At 41.3% G+C, this 16,065-nt stretch overlaps 1 protein-coding gene across 2 annotated transcripts in view; it reads right to left on the reverse strand.

Moving 5' to 3' along the window:
* Positions 1 to 16,065, reverse strand: part of prkd3 (protein kinase D3) — a 40,327-nt gene that overhangs the window by 18,555 nt on the left and 5,707 nt on the right. The gene's annotated exons all lie outside the window — the stretch shown is intronic.

Consider the following 16,065-nt stretch of genomic DNA (forward strand, 5'->3'; position numbering starts at 1 on the left):
GGTGCAGGACAAGAACTGTACTAACTGCAGGAAAAAAAGCTAAAAGGTCCGCACACTGTTCATTTCCAAAAGGGCAACCCCATCCAAACAGGGCAACACCTCATCAATTTGATTTTCAAATAAACAAATGCACTTTTTATTATGTGTCTGTAAGTCATTTTCTGATTTTACACAGACTTTAACTGTACAACAAACAGACAAAAGTGGCAGCATAAAGTCCTTCAGGATAGTTGACTGACATCCCACAGCAATGTGACTATTATGCATGTGCACATTGCATTTGCAATGGTAAAAAGATGTATCGTTCAGCCCTAGTTGAAGTCTTCATAATCTACAGAACGACCCACTGTCATAGGACAGTGGTTCCCAAAGTGGGGGTCGCGAGTCACCCAGAGGGGGATCACCAAATACCTTTAAAAAAACAAATTAAGATAATAATGATTTAAAGTAACATATTTTACCAATTAATGGTATGACTGTTTTTTTTTATTTTTACATTGCCAGTGTTTGTATAGGCCTCTGAGTGTGTGTGTGTGTGTGTGTGTGTGTGTGTGTGTGTGTGGTTGTGTAACATAACAAAGAGTAAGGTCTTTTATCTGTTTTTCTAAAGTGTCACGAGATAACGTTTGTTATGAACTGGTGCTATACAAATAAAGATTGATTGATAAATAAAGATTGGCTGTGCACAAACTTATACTGTATGCTTTAACCATTTCCAGGGACTGTTGGGGTCCCAAGTCTCTGTATGTCATCTTTATTCAGGGGGTCTCGTAAAGCTTGGGAACCCCTACATATCTCCTTTAAATTAAAAGCACAGCCACTGAAAATGGCTACACAACCCACGTTTGGGCCCCGACCCACCAGATCAGAACTATGGCCTTTTAGGTTCCTCCAGTGAAGAGTAAAATATTTCCCATCACTACAAAAAAATAGTTTCATCAAGTCATAAAGCCCAGATTTATTTGACTTTATTTTAATGAATACAGACATATCTGGATGCAAAGATGAAGTAATCTTGTTAAACTACTACAAAGTCCCATTGCAGCCAAGAACCTCAACTCAGCTGTCACAGACGATGTTTGGGGACAAGCTGAACCTACACGGGCCAGGTCAGACTTTGAGCTTAGTGCACTGACATGAAGTCACGTGATCAAGGAAGGGGGCTGTGAGAAGGGTGGTAGAGGGAGACCGAAAAGGAGGAGGTAAACATCCTGAGAGGAGCAGAGGAGAGTCAGTTCACAGGAAGTGCAGCGCCAGTTAATATTTAGTCACTTCCTGTTCCGACGGCAACCTAGAGCCTCTTAAAAGGGTGACAATCTTGACGCAATCAATGCAAACACAAACGATATATACATACGCCCACAAAGATGAACAAACAAAATGGAAATCCATCCAATGTTTTAAGCTCTCACTCTTGTTTTAAGAAGGTGACTCCACAGTATACAGTGCAACACTTTGTCAAACTGACAGTACTGAAGAAGCTGATTAGCAGTAGATGGAGTCTCATGTTATCCTTCATGGTTTGTATCAAAGGCAGATTTAGGACACAGAAGTTTTACACTCAGGATTGAGCTCAGTCTCAGTGCCAAGCAGGCTGGTACTGGAGGATCCACCAGCTGTTTCCCCCTGAACCAGGGTCACACACAATGGGTCACATAGAACAATGTTGCTACAGCCCAGGAGCACCAGAGTTGGCAAATCGTCTAGGCACGGGACACACAAGACACCTGGAGCTTTCCTACTGCCAAGAACCACAGATCCAGAGACACAGCAAGACAGATTGATGGCTCAGGAAAACATGGGTGTATCGGATGACTCGTGTCGCCAAAGCCAGAAGAATGATCTGCGAGAAGGCGAAAATGTAATTCTGCACAGAAACTGATTACTAGCTGAGGGCTGTTCCGGCCTTGAGGCAGCATTGCGGACTAGTGGTTGGCGAAAGACAATCCAAAAAAAGGATTGTCCCCATGTCCCCATGATCCCCCATGTCACCTCTCTGATCTGCCAATGGAAGAGAACAATTTCCCAGGGATCAGAAAGCTACATCATAACACAAAGCATCACATGCTTTGCAAGGTTTGCAGAGATCACAATGTTTTCCTAGGAAGACCCGACAGGCACCGTGGGCTAAGAACAAAATTGGTGAACCGCCCTTAGGTCCATCAGTGCATCAGTGTTCCTTTGTGTGCAATAAGCCAATAGAAGCAAGGGATGCATAGTGAGTCACACTGGACCGAATCAGCAAGTAACCAGATCAGTTATCTGGGGGATGCACTGCTGTTCAGGACTCCTAAAGACACACAGTACTGATGAGCGGCACACTGCAGAGTAAGGTAATGAGAGTACCTGAATATTGAAATGACTTAAAATGACCTTTTTTCTGTCCTGGGTTAAAATGCATTGGCAACCTTTCTACAGTGCACATAGTGACTGGATAAAGTCTCTTTAATCTTATGAGATTTAAGCAGGTGCTTCACTTACCACTCTTAGTTAAAAGAACTGCATGCATGCAGGTCAATGTATGTGTGTGCATGTATTTGTCTACTGTCCACCAATGGATGACCTATTTGTTAAAATTGTTTTGGTAAGTGAATTTGAATTGGAAAAAGCTGCACACAGATCTGACATCTATAACCACAGAGGCATCGTCCATCATGTCATACATGAATTAATAATGCTAGGGGAGAGACTAGATGTAAGTAGGAGTGGGTAGCTCAGATACTTCACCCACGATACAGTAACAAACATGAAAAGGCGATTCTGAGACTTTCATGCAATGATACATCAGGATATCTAATTACCTGAAGAATATAAAATGCAGCTAAAAGGGTGAAGATTTAATGTGGGTTTTTTTTCACTGCAATTTACTGTCTGTTCTCATCTTGACTCCACCTTTTACTTTTTTGAATTTCTTTTAACTGCTTCTTGCTGTACTCTTCTTTTATCCTGCTATTAACTTCTCCTTTGGACACTTTCCTTTGTTCTTGTCTACCTGCATTCATGTCATGAGCTCACCCTTGAAGAGTCATGAAGTAGTGATGCAGTCAGTCAAACTGGCAGGGAAATCTGTTTATAACCGCGTATTTCTTTTTATTACAATATCCATATTTGGAACTTACAATACGATAATCATAACACACAAGTCAGGACAACGATACAATGCTATATCAATATTTTGTCCCAACACTAGATTTAATCCTTAGGAAAAATTGAGGAATAAAGTCGTGTTTCTTTGTTTGTATGTTTCTGCCTAAAAGGTTATTTTGTGGCAATAATTTATGGTATAGATACATCCTCTCAATCAATATGTCACATAGGAGTCAACCATCAACCAATACTTGTATGGACAGCTTTTCAACTGCATTAAAACAACTGCCACACATGAGGCACTAATGTTTTGTGAGGCGCGTGCCAGTCTAATGGAACATTTCCAATTCGCCCCCTCCCTCTGACATAACGACATCCTAAACTCCGTCACCCTTTGAGGTGATTAATGTGACATGGATCAAACCAACACCACCACAGGCAGCGGGGGGCATCCTTCCTGCGCTGGGTGCAGTTTCAAAGTGAGGTTTTCCTCCACTTGCCTGCTTTGGAACCCTCCCGCACATACACATTGAAAATTATACGATGAAGTCCAAATCTAGCCAGCTGGAGTCACCTCCTCTTGGCAGGCCTGCTCAAACCTTTTCCACTGTACATACCGGGTCCCATTCCCGAGCAGCAGCATCTGCACGCCGGCACGCAAAGGCTGCAAGGGCAGAGGACACGTTTTTTTTTTTTTCCTTGCCCCATTAAAGCAGCAGGAAGCCAGTGATACAATAACAATAGATTGGCAGGTTGAGAGCATATTTTAACAGTATGTTGTTCAGATCACACAGATTAAGTGATAATTGATGGCTAACCTGTGAGACCAGGCAGGCTTAAAGCAGAAATCTCAGCATACATGCAAGACAAAATAAACCTCCCCTGCACTCCTGTACACTTAATGCACCCTCACACACCACATCCCACACATGCTACTGCATACATCTCAGAAGCCCGTAGTGACTTAGCATGTCTTTTGTCATCTTCAAACGCAGATCCATTCAGCCGGGCAGCCCCGACCACACACGCACACCAAAGACCCCGGTGCCGAGGAGCTGTGTGTGAGGTCCACAAGTCAGACTGCAAAGACGAGTGGAAAGGGGCTTTGCAGTAGTAAGCTTTTGTTAAACGAACTAATCCGCCATTGATATGCTAAATCCTGTTATAAGGACAGAAAGTTGGAGGAAAGAGAGAAGGGGGAAAAGAGGAGGGAGATGATAGGGGTAGAAGGCCAGGGTGCGGGGCAGACCTATAATATTAGCCCATTTCATTTGGAGCCCAAAACAAATGAGCTCAAGACAGCTATGAGAAAATCTCTGGTTTAAATAACAGAGTTTGCCGTTTGGCATTGAGCAATAGTGATGATTTGTCTTGCACTATCAGTTGCACTGAGAAGCTCAAAATGATACATTAGGGATATGAGTCATGAGTCATAACCTATCCATGTTCTTCTAATGACGACTGTGACATTCAAACTGAAAACAAAGCAGCGGCTTGTGCCGAGTGTTCTGCTGAATTTCTTCAGCATCCCTGGAAAATGACACAAAACCAATGTGTTAGGGCCCTCAGTCATGTAGGAAAATAACTGTTTTTGTCGAACGAGAACAGTGTTCACATGATTACGTGGTTAGACATTTGAGTTTGTGTGCGATGAGTGGCAGAGGTGGGTGGCAAAAGGGAAGCAGTGTTGAGAGTGGTGCACAGGCTCTGACAGATGGCCGTGTGATTACAGTAAGGAAAAGTATGCTGCTTGACCTCATGCTGCCTCACACCTTTATTGGTCTGGCAGCAGGCCAGACAGATTGGGGGAGGGGGGAGTTACAGTAAAGTATCTTTGTAGAGATAAGCCTTCATTAGAGAAAGACTTACATGCATGTGAAGTGAAGTTCACAAAGTTGTACGTAAAAACAGCCAGCTCCATGCCCGCTCTCTGAAGATTCATGATAGATTATAGGTTAGTAAAATGGCTGCTAAATGTCTCCCTTTTAATCAATCATTCTAAAAAAATAAAATAAAAAAAAAGATCTACAAATAAACAGAAACCTAAAGTTTAATTGAATCATCACATAAGGGGAGAAAAGAAAGAAATGCTCATATTTGAAAAGCTATGAGTAGTACTACTTTGGCGTAATTATTCCTTAAAAATATGTTGTCAAAGCATTTGAAGATTATATTTATCGAAATCATTAAATAGATGAACCTGACTGGCTGATTTGTTCATCTCATAAATTTCCTTTCAGTTTTTTCACAGTCAGCCTTTCATTCATACTTACATAGGGTTTGGGATTTGAACAATGGGTCTTTTCACAAACACTCCTCAAAGTGGATGCTTTTGAAAATGCCAGTTTTGTAATTCTGTATGATAGACATGTGATTTCTGGCTACACATTGTCATGTGATTTGTTTTTGTTTTTTTATCATGCTGGCCTATGCATTCTTCAGTTTTCCTCTTTGAACAACTTATCCAACATGGCTCTTGTTGCATGAACCTGGAATTCATCCTCAGATGTTTTTGGCTGCTGCTGGGCATTTTGAGGAGGAAGAGAGAAGAGCAGAACGAAGACTAGAAGAATTAGAAAGAAAAGAGGAACAGGAAGATGACAAATGAGAACAACAGGAGGGGTTCAACAACAAAATCGTGAAACCTGGAAGTTGTGTATCTATACATCATAAAGATGTAGTTGGAATAAGGTATTGAACATTGTGAGCCACCCAAAGAAATGGAAAACACAGATGTGGTTTCATAACAAGACTTCTGCAACCACAAGGGTTGTAATAATAGCTGGCTCTGCATGAAAACACAGATTTCTAAATCGTTTCAAGTATACAGATATGAAGACAAAACATATCTGCTTAATTTGGCATGCTTTTCGCAGTAGCGAGAATAACCCTTTACACGTTGCGATTCTAGAAAAGAACCAATCGTTACGCCTTATTACTAATACATTGCACATGCAACCAAACAATATTGGTGTCCGAGTGGGAGCTACACACACACACACACACACACACACACACACACACACACACACACACACACACACACACACACACACACACACACACACACACACACACACACACACACACACACACACACACACACACACACACACACACACACACACACACACACACACACACACACACACACACACACACACACACACACACACACACACACACACACACACACACACACACACACACACAGCATCTATGTCACACATTACCACCGCCCCTGTTACCACTCTATGACTACCTCAGATGGTGTAACATTGGCAGAACCACTTTGCCCCACCATTCTGCCTCTGTGTTACACAATGCAGTTAAGACATATTTAATTATCCCACCATCAACTGGCAACATGTTTAAGGGTCATAACGCTTGTGTATTAGCTCATGTATTATTTGTTATAAATTATCAAATTGTTAAATTTATGACATACTGGGCATACCATCAGGACAAATAGTCAACAAGCAGAATGAATCCATGCCGCAATTTAGTGGTAGAAAAAAAGGCACAAACACATAAATAATAACATATCAATTTAAATCGAGAAAATGACCAAATGTCGCTTTTTTTCACCAATTATCAGCCAATTAAAAACCAGTCAATTAAGTGAAAGGCCAGGATTTAAGCTTTGCAGCATTTTATTTATATTTGATAATATAACCCTTAAAAACACCGTAAATGCTACACTGTATGAGAGACTTGATATTTGAGATATATCTTTTCAATCAGACATTGCACCTAGAGAAATAAACTTGAAAAATGCCTGCATGGAGAGAAAACACAAGATTTCATCATGATGCTATTGGGAAGAAAGGGCAAACCCTTTGCAAGGAATCTTTATCAAGGTATGCTGCGAATGAAACTTTGAACCACAGTCAGGAGGTAGATGGCCGTTGTTCATTTAGCTTGAGGTGGCAAGATTAAGACTCTCACAAGATCAGAAGGATACAAGTTTCTTTGTCTTACCAAATAAATAACTCCATATACTGATCATGCTGTAATTATATAAAAGTGCCAGAAATGGGACCACACATCCTCAGAGACTCAGCAAAATAAAAAGAGGTTTGGATCAAATGGCGTTAATTTTCGAACTTGGAAAATAACTCCAAACAAAGCTTGATCATTTTTGACGTACATCCAGTTTAAGAGAAGACATGTGCAACATCGACACACTCCAGTAAATACTTGAAACCATGACTTCTAATGAGCTATCTTGAAAGTTTCACAAATAGGAAAGTTTTTATTTTATTTTTTATGTTAAGCCAATGGTGAAGCCATTGTTTGCCTTTGAGGTGTATTTTTATGGCCACAACAGAGAAAATATATTTCAATTACTTGTCAAACGAATGCACTGGAAAATCCAATTATGTTCTCATATGAACCTTCGGGGGGAAAATGTGTAATTACTTTGTTCAAATCACATCAAGCAAGCTGTAGAAAACTGTTCAAGTCAACAGTGGAATTGTATTTGTTTTCATTCGCTATTAAAGTAATACCAAGGTTTCCAACAGCATATAAGAAAACCCAAAGTGCAACCAATGTTTCAGTTTCTAACTGTGGGTAGGAGTTGTATTCATTTACCATGAAGACCGTCATCAAAAGTCATTTTCCAATGTTCAGTTAAACATGAAGTGTTTCTGCTTCTCCATTCACAGTTTCCATATCATTTGGAAATGTACTTGTCCTAATTGAGCTGTAAGTGTGACGTACATTCAACTTAAACATAATGTGACATATTCTTAGGCAATAATATCCAATTCAAGTGTTTTAATAACATCATTATTATTATTATTATTATTTTCTGCTTTGAAGAGGAAATGTTCCAAGGGGAATGAACTGAGTGGAATAATTACATAAGAATTCATCAAATAAATACCAGATTAATAACTCACCTGCATGGACGTCTAGAGATAAATTATAAATAAAAAGCAAAGCAAAGCTTCAAAATATTGCCTTATGGTGTCTTTGTTATATTAGGCACAAAATGACAATGTTGTTCAAACAGGATGATATACAAGAGACATTTTTTGCAAGGCAACACACATTAAACGAACAGTTTGACTTTCAAGACAAAGTGTATATCTTCTTGCTTGCCAAGAGTTAAATAATACTCTTGATATCTGTTTATTCAATTTATCTAGAGCAAAGAGACTGTTAGCTTAACTTAGCTTAGCTAAAGGAACCTTGTTAATTCAATTCTGTACAGTCATTGACATTTACAGGAGTTGGGTAGTATCACAGCACAAGTAAAAGAAACTTGGATTACGCATTCATTGGGTCTTGATAACTACCAAAAATGAAAACTTGACCAGACCTATGTAGCTGGTTTCACATCTCTACTTAAGGCTTAAGATGCTGCGGACCACATTAGTCATTACTTGCATAAAGTAGGCACTATATTAAGAATAAGTGGAATAGAAAAGAGCGTTCTTGGTTCTGATGCTTTAGTTTTGACACTTTTGTAACTGCCTATTTTGAGTCAGACAGTGGAATGTGAAATGGTGTGCAATGATTAGCAAGTAGAAAAAGCTAGCCTCCAAAGCTAACAAATATATCCACTTACATCCGGAAGCTCACCATTTAGACTTGGATCTTGTTTTCTTTGTTTTGCAATAAAAAAGGGAAGTATTCGTATAAAAAGTCGCTCTTTTAATATGGGTTATATGCGAGAGTGGTTCTTGGCTGGGAGCAGTCTGTGCTGGTTGTCTGGCAACTTCATGGTAACGCCCAGACTCCAGGAAGTCACTGTGCCTTGCCAAGAGAACAATTACTAATTTGGTAACATAATGAATAACAAAGTTTCCCAACATCTTTGGATATTCCCATATAACCCTCCCAGACCAAATAAATCTTGGTTAAAACCAATCTAATACTGTCATTAACATTTATTTGATATCTGGATAATCTTGTTCTTCAGTTTTCTAATCTCAATATCACAACATGTTGTTTTTACAGGGTTGTGACTATAATATGTACTGAATGGGACCCTAACCCAACAAACTGTTTCTAAAATGCATGTCTTACTTTTTTTCTTATGAGCCATACACCATTAAACTGTTTATCAGTATAGCTCTAAATTTCATAAACTCATCTTACTTGCACTGAAGAGTTTCATTCTCTTGAAACAGTTCTTGAGTATTTTCACTCAGAAAGCTATCAGAGAACATTGTGATGCAAGCTGTCATCTACAACAACGGTCAACTACAAATTACTTTGCAGGTATTCTACCAGGTACACAGAGTGTTACCCTAAATAGTAAATGGACTTGAGCTTGTTTAGCGCTTTTCTAGTCTTCTGACTACTCAAAGCGCTTCTTACACCGCAGGTCACACCTACACATTGACAACCATTTACACACTGATGGCAGAGGCTGCTATGTAAAGTAGCCATCAGTATTTACTAATCTCATTCATACACATTCATAATCTGCAGATGAAGCAGCGGGAGCAATTTGGGGTTAAGAGTCTTGCCAAAGGACACATTGGACATGTGACTGCAGGAGCTGGGGATCGAACCCCAAACCCTTCAGTTGAGAGACGACAGACTCTACCAACTGAGCCACAGCCGCATAAAATGTTTTTCCCTCCTGCTTTGCAGCCAGTGCATGAAAAAGAACGGCTGAGATGCTTTATTTCAATGATATATAACAAAAAAAAAACAATTTGCTCCTCTGTTTGCAGGACTAGGCCAAGAAAAACACACTACAGCTGGAGGCAGAAAGAGAGAGAGGGGGGGGGGGGGTCTCTGTGTAACTGACAGACAAAGTACTACCTCCATATGGTTTATATTCAAACAGGCATCTTTGTACACTATAGCAGGATCAAACAAACTCATCCTATCTCTCTCCACAATATACACACGTTCATAACATGTGCTCCTCCTGAAGTCAAGTAAGCTTCTTTTCCGCTGCAAAAGGAAGACTCCACTTAGAGTAACTGACTGAAGCAGCCACACGCAGCGGAAAGGAAACTCATTTGGTGTGAGTGTGGCAAGAGGAGCTGTGACTTTCTCACTCTAAGCGCTGACTAACCTGTTTCCTTCCATGTGGCAGGCAGAGTACAGCTCATTGTTCATTCATTGGTTTTTCTGTATGAGGCTGTATCAGTGTGGAACGTGGAATGCTATTCCAAAGCAGATCCAGCCGGAATGACATCTGATGCTTCTCAGGGCTTAAAACCTTTCAGCCGAGCGTGGAATACAGCTTTACTTGAAATACATCTGGCGTTACAGTCAGTTTCACTGTGCATCACAGCATAACATTGCACTTTCAGAGCGGTAATACACAATACACAAGCTGTGAATCTTCACCATCACTCATCTGTAACTCTACCTTTATGCAGCTGTTGTAAACAAGGCAGCAGAAAGGCAAATACACTTGTTGTTTTTCAGCATCTCAGAGCCCTTCACTATATCTAACTTCTTGTCTTTTTCCTGCATATTTCAGAGGAGTATGGACACTGCATTGATTGATAGGTGTAGCTTGTAAAATGAGAAACCCAAGGGTCTGAAAAATTGCTCATGCAATAAATACACTTTTGGTTTCCTTCCTACTGTAAGGTAAGAGCTGTGTATGTGTCTGTATGTGTGTGTTTCTGCATTTCTGGAATCACAACTTTAACCACTGAGCTCAGTTCCAGGCACTACCCAGATCACAGTGTGTTCTTAGACTCTACACTTGTCACCCTATAGATTCCTTTCAATAATCAGAAGACTAACGCAGCTATACATCTCACCCAGTTTAAACCACAATCACAAGCCGTTTCAAGCCGCGATATTTACGCCCCTGTGGCATTTCACCTCTGATCTGAACGAATGGGGGATGAAATGAGGGGACCCCTTCTGTACCATCTTCAGAGGGAGTAACAGAGGAGAGGTGGTTTCAGCTGAGCCAGCGGGTGGGAGCTCAGCGCTGTGTGTGCGTGCGTGCATATCTGACTGTGTGTCTATGTGGCGCTCCCGCTGTGCAGGGCTTCCGCAATGCCAGAACACAACGTGAATTCACAGACAATATTACCCTGTAATGGTAAATGGATGGTAAATGGACTTGAGTTTGTATAGCGCTTTTCAAATCTTCTCTCGACTCAAAGCACTTGTACATCGCATGTCACGTTCACACAACCATACACACACTGATGGCAGAGGTTGCAATGTCAAGTAATTAATCACATTCATACACATGCACACACCACTGACAAAGCAGCGGGAGCAATTTTGGGTTAAGCGTGTTGCACACACATCGGACAAGTTGCTGCAGGTGCTGGGGATCGAACCCCCAACCTTCCAGTTGAGAGACAACAGACTCTACCAATTGACCGACAGCCGCCCTGTCCCCTGTCGCGGAATCAATATGAGTGAACAAAGAAGGGAGCTTAGTTACGACCCTTTTGCAAGAAAAAAAAAAACGCAGTCTGAAATGGGCTACTGTATGTGTGCAGCTAAATCTCTTCCATGTTTTACAAAACTCACTCAAAGAAAATTCACTCAACAATTTTAACACAAGTTTGATTATTTGTATAGAGAAAAACAAAACTCTTCTGTCATAATTTGGCCTAATGTACAAAAAGGCCATGAAGAGGAGTGGAGATAATGGTGATGAGGTCACTGTTTGGTTTCTAGCCACTGTATCCCCGATGAGAGCCAGGTGGCTTCTGGCCTAATCACACCATTTTCTACATACATGACAGAAACTGTCTCTACCTCCTATGATGACGATGTCCTGCACATCTGGGGGTGTTTGCTTGTGTGCATTTATGTATGAGTGTGTGTGTGTGTGTGTGTGTGTGTGTGCATCAGTATCACATGTATCAACAGTGTCCAGAACCCAAGTAGAGAAAAGGAAGGCTGAGTCACAGGATTTAAGGCCTCTCAGGAAGAGAGCAGTGTGATCTAAAACATGCTTGGTCTCGGCCCCCGCACGCTGCTGATGAGTTATAGCCCCGCTGCGATCCTCCACCAGCACCTCCGCCAAAAGACATATACTGCAATACATACTCCATCTTCCCTTGCTGGCCAGGAGAGGCAAAGAACAGGCGCCGGTTTCACCTCCACACGGGGCAAATAAACAGGTGAACCATGGTGGTGGTGCAGGGGGTTTACTTGAGATTGATGGTGACTGCACTGTCTCTTCGTTCTGTTGGAGCATGAGGTAATAAGGTGCACAGGATGTAGGAACACGATGCTGTTGCTCAACAGAAACATTATTAACTGCTGAGGAGTTTTTTCAGAACGTGAGCAGGCACTAACTGTTTGTGGTTTTCCCTTTCTCTGTGATAAATTATAAGGAGTAACTTATACACAAGATCTTGTGATAAATTTGTATTTTCAGAAAAGTAAAGTTGTAAGTTACTGGGTGAAAGAACTTTACGGAACTAAAATGAATGCTTATTAAGACCCAAGCTGTGCTCTTTCATTCAAAACATAGACCTCAAAGGCAATTTCTCCACAGATGTAAATACAACGACTGGAATAATAGCAAGTGCAATGTGTAAACAAAGTCATTTGAACACATCAAACTGAACAAGCTTTGCTGCTCTGCCGACCACAGCAGATTGAAGATCAGGAGCAGGGAGAATATGGAAACAGGGAGTGGCTCTGAGGGGAACTAACAGAACAGCCTGGAGAAAGACATACAACGACAAAAGGAGCCATGCTAAGAGGGTGACTGTTTCCCTTGAGTTTGAAAAAAGCTCAAATAAACCATTCAAACGAAAGCAGGGTTGTAATAAAACTACTTATCTTCTAATTTTTCCTGTGGTGCTTTTCATTGGGGGCAAATTTAGCTTTTGAAATGAGCAGCATTCAAGCCCCTTTTCAGGCCTTTCCAAGACAACACAGTAGGTTTCTTGTTCTATTCTGGCTGTATCGACATGTAATTGCACTTCCCCAGCCACCTTCCTATCAGTTTGACGAATCACTCACTACGATGAAAGGCAGGAAAGGAACACAGTGCTGAGAAAACAACTAAGAATAAGACATTCTGCAACCTGCTACTGCTGCAGGGATCAATAATGCCACACTGATATGACTGTAGCTACAACAGAAAGCATGTTGTTTTCACTGCAGAACACTGAAACATTGGGAGGAGAGAGTGGGGGATGACATTCAGCAAAGGGCAGAGTCGGACTCGAACTCACTGCCGCTGCGACGACTACAGCGCCCCTGTACTAACTTTTTTGTTTTAAAATGTTCTTCCATTCAGAAAAAAGGGACATAAGTGATTAACCAGGTCAAATACATAAAGGTTAATATCTTGAAGAGGGCCCGGTTAGTGTCATTGGACCCCTGCTCTTCAGCATTTGTTATGGTTGAGGTCCTTCAGTCTGCTGAGTTTGTCAACCCTGTGCGGCCCTTTGGAAAGAGTCTAAAGAGAGAATACACCCTGGTGGTTAATAAGTCAATTAATAAAGGAAATGTGATGTCCTGTTTCAGTTAACTGTTTTATGCAACAGTTAAAAATGTATGAATGGAAACTAGTGGAGACTCTTAGGAAGTAGCTCTTAAATCACTACAAGTGGCTGGCTTCAAAAGGACAAAGTCACCAGGATTCCTGAGTATTAAATGATTCCAGTTTTCCATGTGTCTACCACTTCAATATAATCACAATCAAAGCCCATTCAGCCTGTAATAACAGAGACCGGAGTGATGAAAGATTATCCCCGGTCACCGACATGAGTCGAGTATGGTGAAGTGCACTTTGACGATATAGAAGAGCAGAATATATCCAAAGCGGAGGCATACTTGGTGGCAGGAGTGGCCTGCTTTGGACGGTCTGGCACTGCCTTTACATCAGGGGTACATCAGCCACAACCTTAACTGTGCCCCATGTAAGGCCTGCCAAAGGGCCCGTCCCAGCCTCCCTTGCCCCCTGTTCCAAAGTAGGACCACACTCTTCTCCACTCTGTCATTGGCTCACTCTTGTGGCCAGGCCCTGTGTTCTGCCTTGCCACTTTACATTTAGAGGAGAGCAAGGCGGCAGAAATGTGCACTACAGATGGTAGAAATTACTTAGCTCACTTAACTTCAGAGATATTTTTTCCCCTTTTTCTTCTCTCTCCCTTTTCCACAAATTACTCCAAGACTGGGGAAATTGATAGATTCCTTGTGCAAGCGGGCTTTTGAGTTGTAAATGGAAGACTTCATACGACTACTATATGGCTTTTGAAAACATTGGTATGACAGCATTTGAACATTTAAAACCATCTTAAGTTGGAAAAAGGCAAAGGCCATGACAGTGTATTCAGAACCCATACTAGCACTGAATATTCTGACCTGTATTTTCTTGAGAAAGAGCTGAATGTGCTTTCCAGGAAACGTCTGGCCTCATGTATATCACACATAAAGCCCTGTGCTGTTGAGACGTCCTCTGGGGTGAAATGTCTGCCAGCTCCATAAGGAACATGCAGATGTGGGCTTATACTGTTGAAGGGAGGGAGTGAGGGAGATGGTGGTGATTTATTTCTCGTGTGTTTCAGTTAGTTTTGGTTGATGTGAACTGCAGTCTCCATTTTCCATTTGCCTTTCTTGCTATTTAATCTTTCATTTGCTTGTCCTTGTAAGTCCATTTTCCATTACTCACTTCAAGATTTTTTTTTTCTCAGACCAAACCGGCCTTTATTACAAACTTTGGGTCTTAATTGCAAAGTCGGCATTGATCTTGTATTTTAAAGCTTAATCCCCAAAGTCCCTCAAAATAATACAATTAGATACTTGAAAAGTATATAAGTGTCTCTGCCTTTTGAACTCAAAGTAATGAATCTTGAAAAAGGAATGCTGACCTAATTTATATTCCCTGCCAAGTGTTACCTTGCAACCCAAAAGTGACATTACTCAACAGTTAAGAACAGTCCAAATTCCTCTGTTTTCATTATACTTTGCAAGTCTACCGTATAGTGTCCATAGACTGTTTTCTGACTCAAAAAGGTCTTTGTCTCGCTAATTACAGAGGCAGCTGTACAGACCTCAACCAGAGGCCGGGAGTTAAAGCACTGTCAAAACCAATGGGGAAACCTGTGGCTGAGGCAGATGCTTTTCACCACATTTCCAGCTGGACTGAAAAAGCAAAACTTTATAAAGGACAATTGCTAAAAGTTAAGAATTCAAAAAACAAACATTTGAAGTTTTTCATGTTTTGTTTTTCATTACCTATGCCAAAAGCACTTCAAATGTACCTCCTTCTGCAGAGCTTTAGCATCATCTTTGATAGCTAGAGAAACTTTCAACTGATGCCAAGCCACACTGTAAATTCTTTGTTTATATTAAACAGATTTGCCACAAACATTTAAAAGACAGCACCCACAGTAAAAAATATCTTATATACTATACGGTACCATTAAGCCTGAAAGCTAAGCTTTATTATATCATTCCAATTACAGCATCTGTCATAATTTGTCAGATGTTCATGTACCCTAACCCTACCACCGAAGCAAGTGTTTAGCTTGAAATATTTCAGTTTCTAAGCCGTCTAATCCCACCCATCTCGAGCAACATCACATCATCCTCCAAAAATGCCTGGCTGAAGAGGAATGTTCTGTAGCAGGCTGCCTGGCTGGCTGTCCAGGCTGACCAGCTGGCTAACTGGGAGTCATTCTCAGGGAGTCGTGAACTTTTGTCCCGCCACTGCTCCCCTGCTTGCTGCACCCACCACAGAACTTGGGCGACACCAAACAGGAAGCGCTCAACAAGTGGAAGCTATGGATGTTTATCTCACGCCATTCATCAAGCCCGAAAACCAGACAGAGAAGTCAGGACCCGACCAGTGAAACAAGGCTGGCCTGACTTGGAGTTGCATGAGGCTATGAGTGGCTGTCAATGGGCCATCATGGGTTAGATCTGGACTGGATGGTACCCGACTGGGAGGGTCTCCACCACCCACTGGCTGGCTCCATTCATCCTTTCTCACAGTCTTCAAGGAGCCTTGCTTTGACTTGATACCCTCGTGCCTAGTGGTGACACTAAAACAGTCAT

The sequence above is a fragment of the Labrus bergylta genome, chromosome 18 (genome assembly GCF_963930695.1).
Source record: "Labrus bergylta chromosome 18, fLabBer1.1, whole genome shotgun sequence".
In the NCBI taxonomy this organism is placed as follows: domain Eukaryota; kingdom Metazoa; phylum Chordata; class Actinopteri; order Labriformes; family Labridae; genus Labrus; species Labrus bergylta.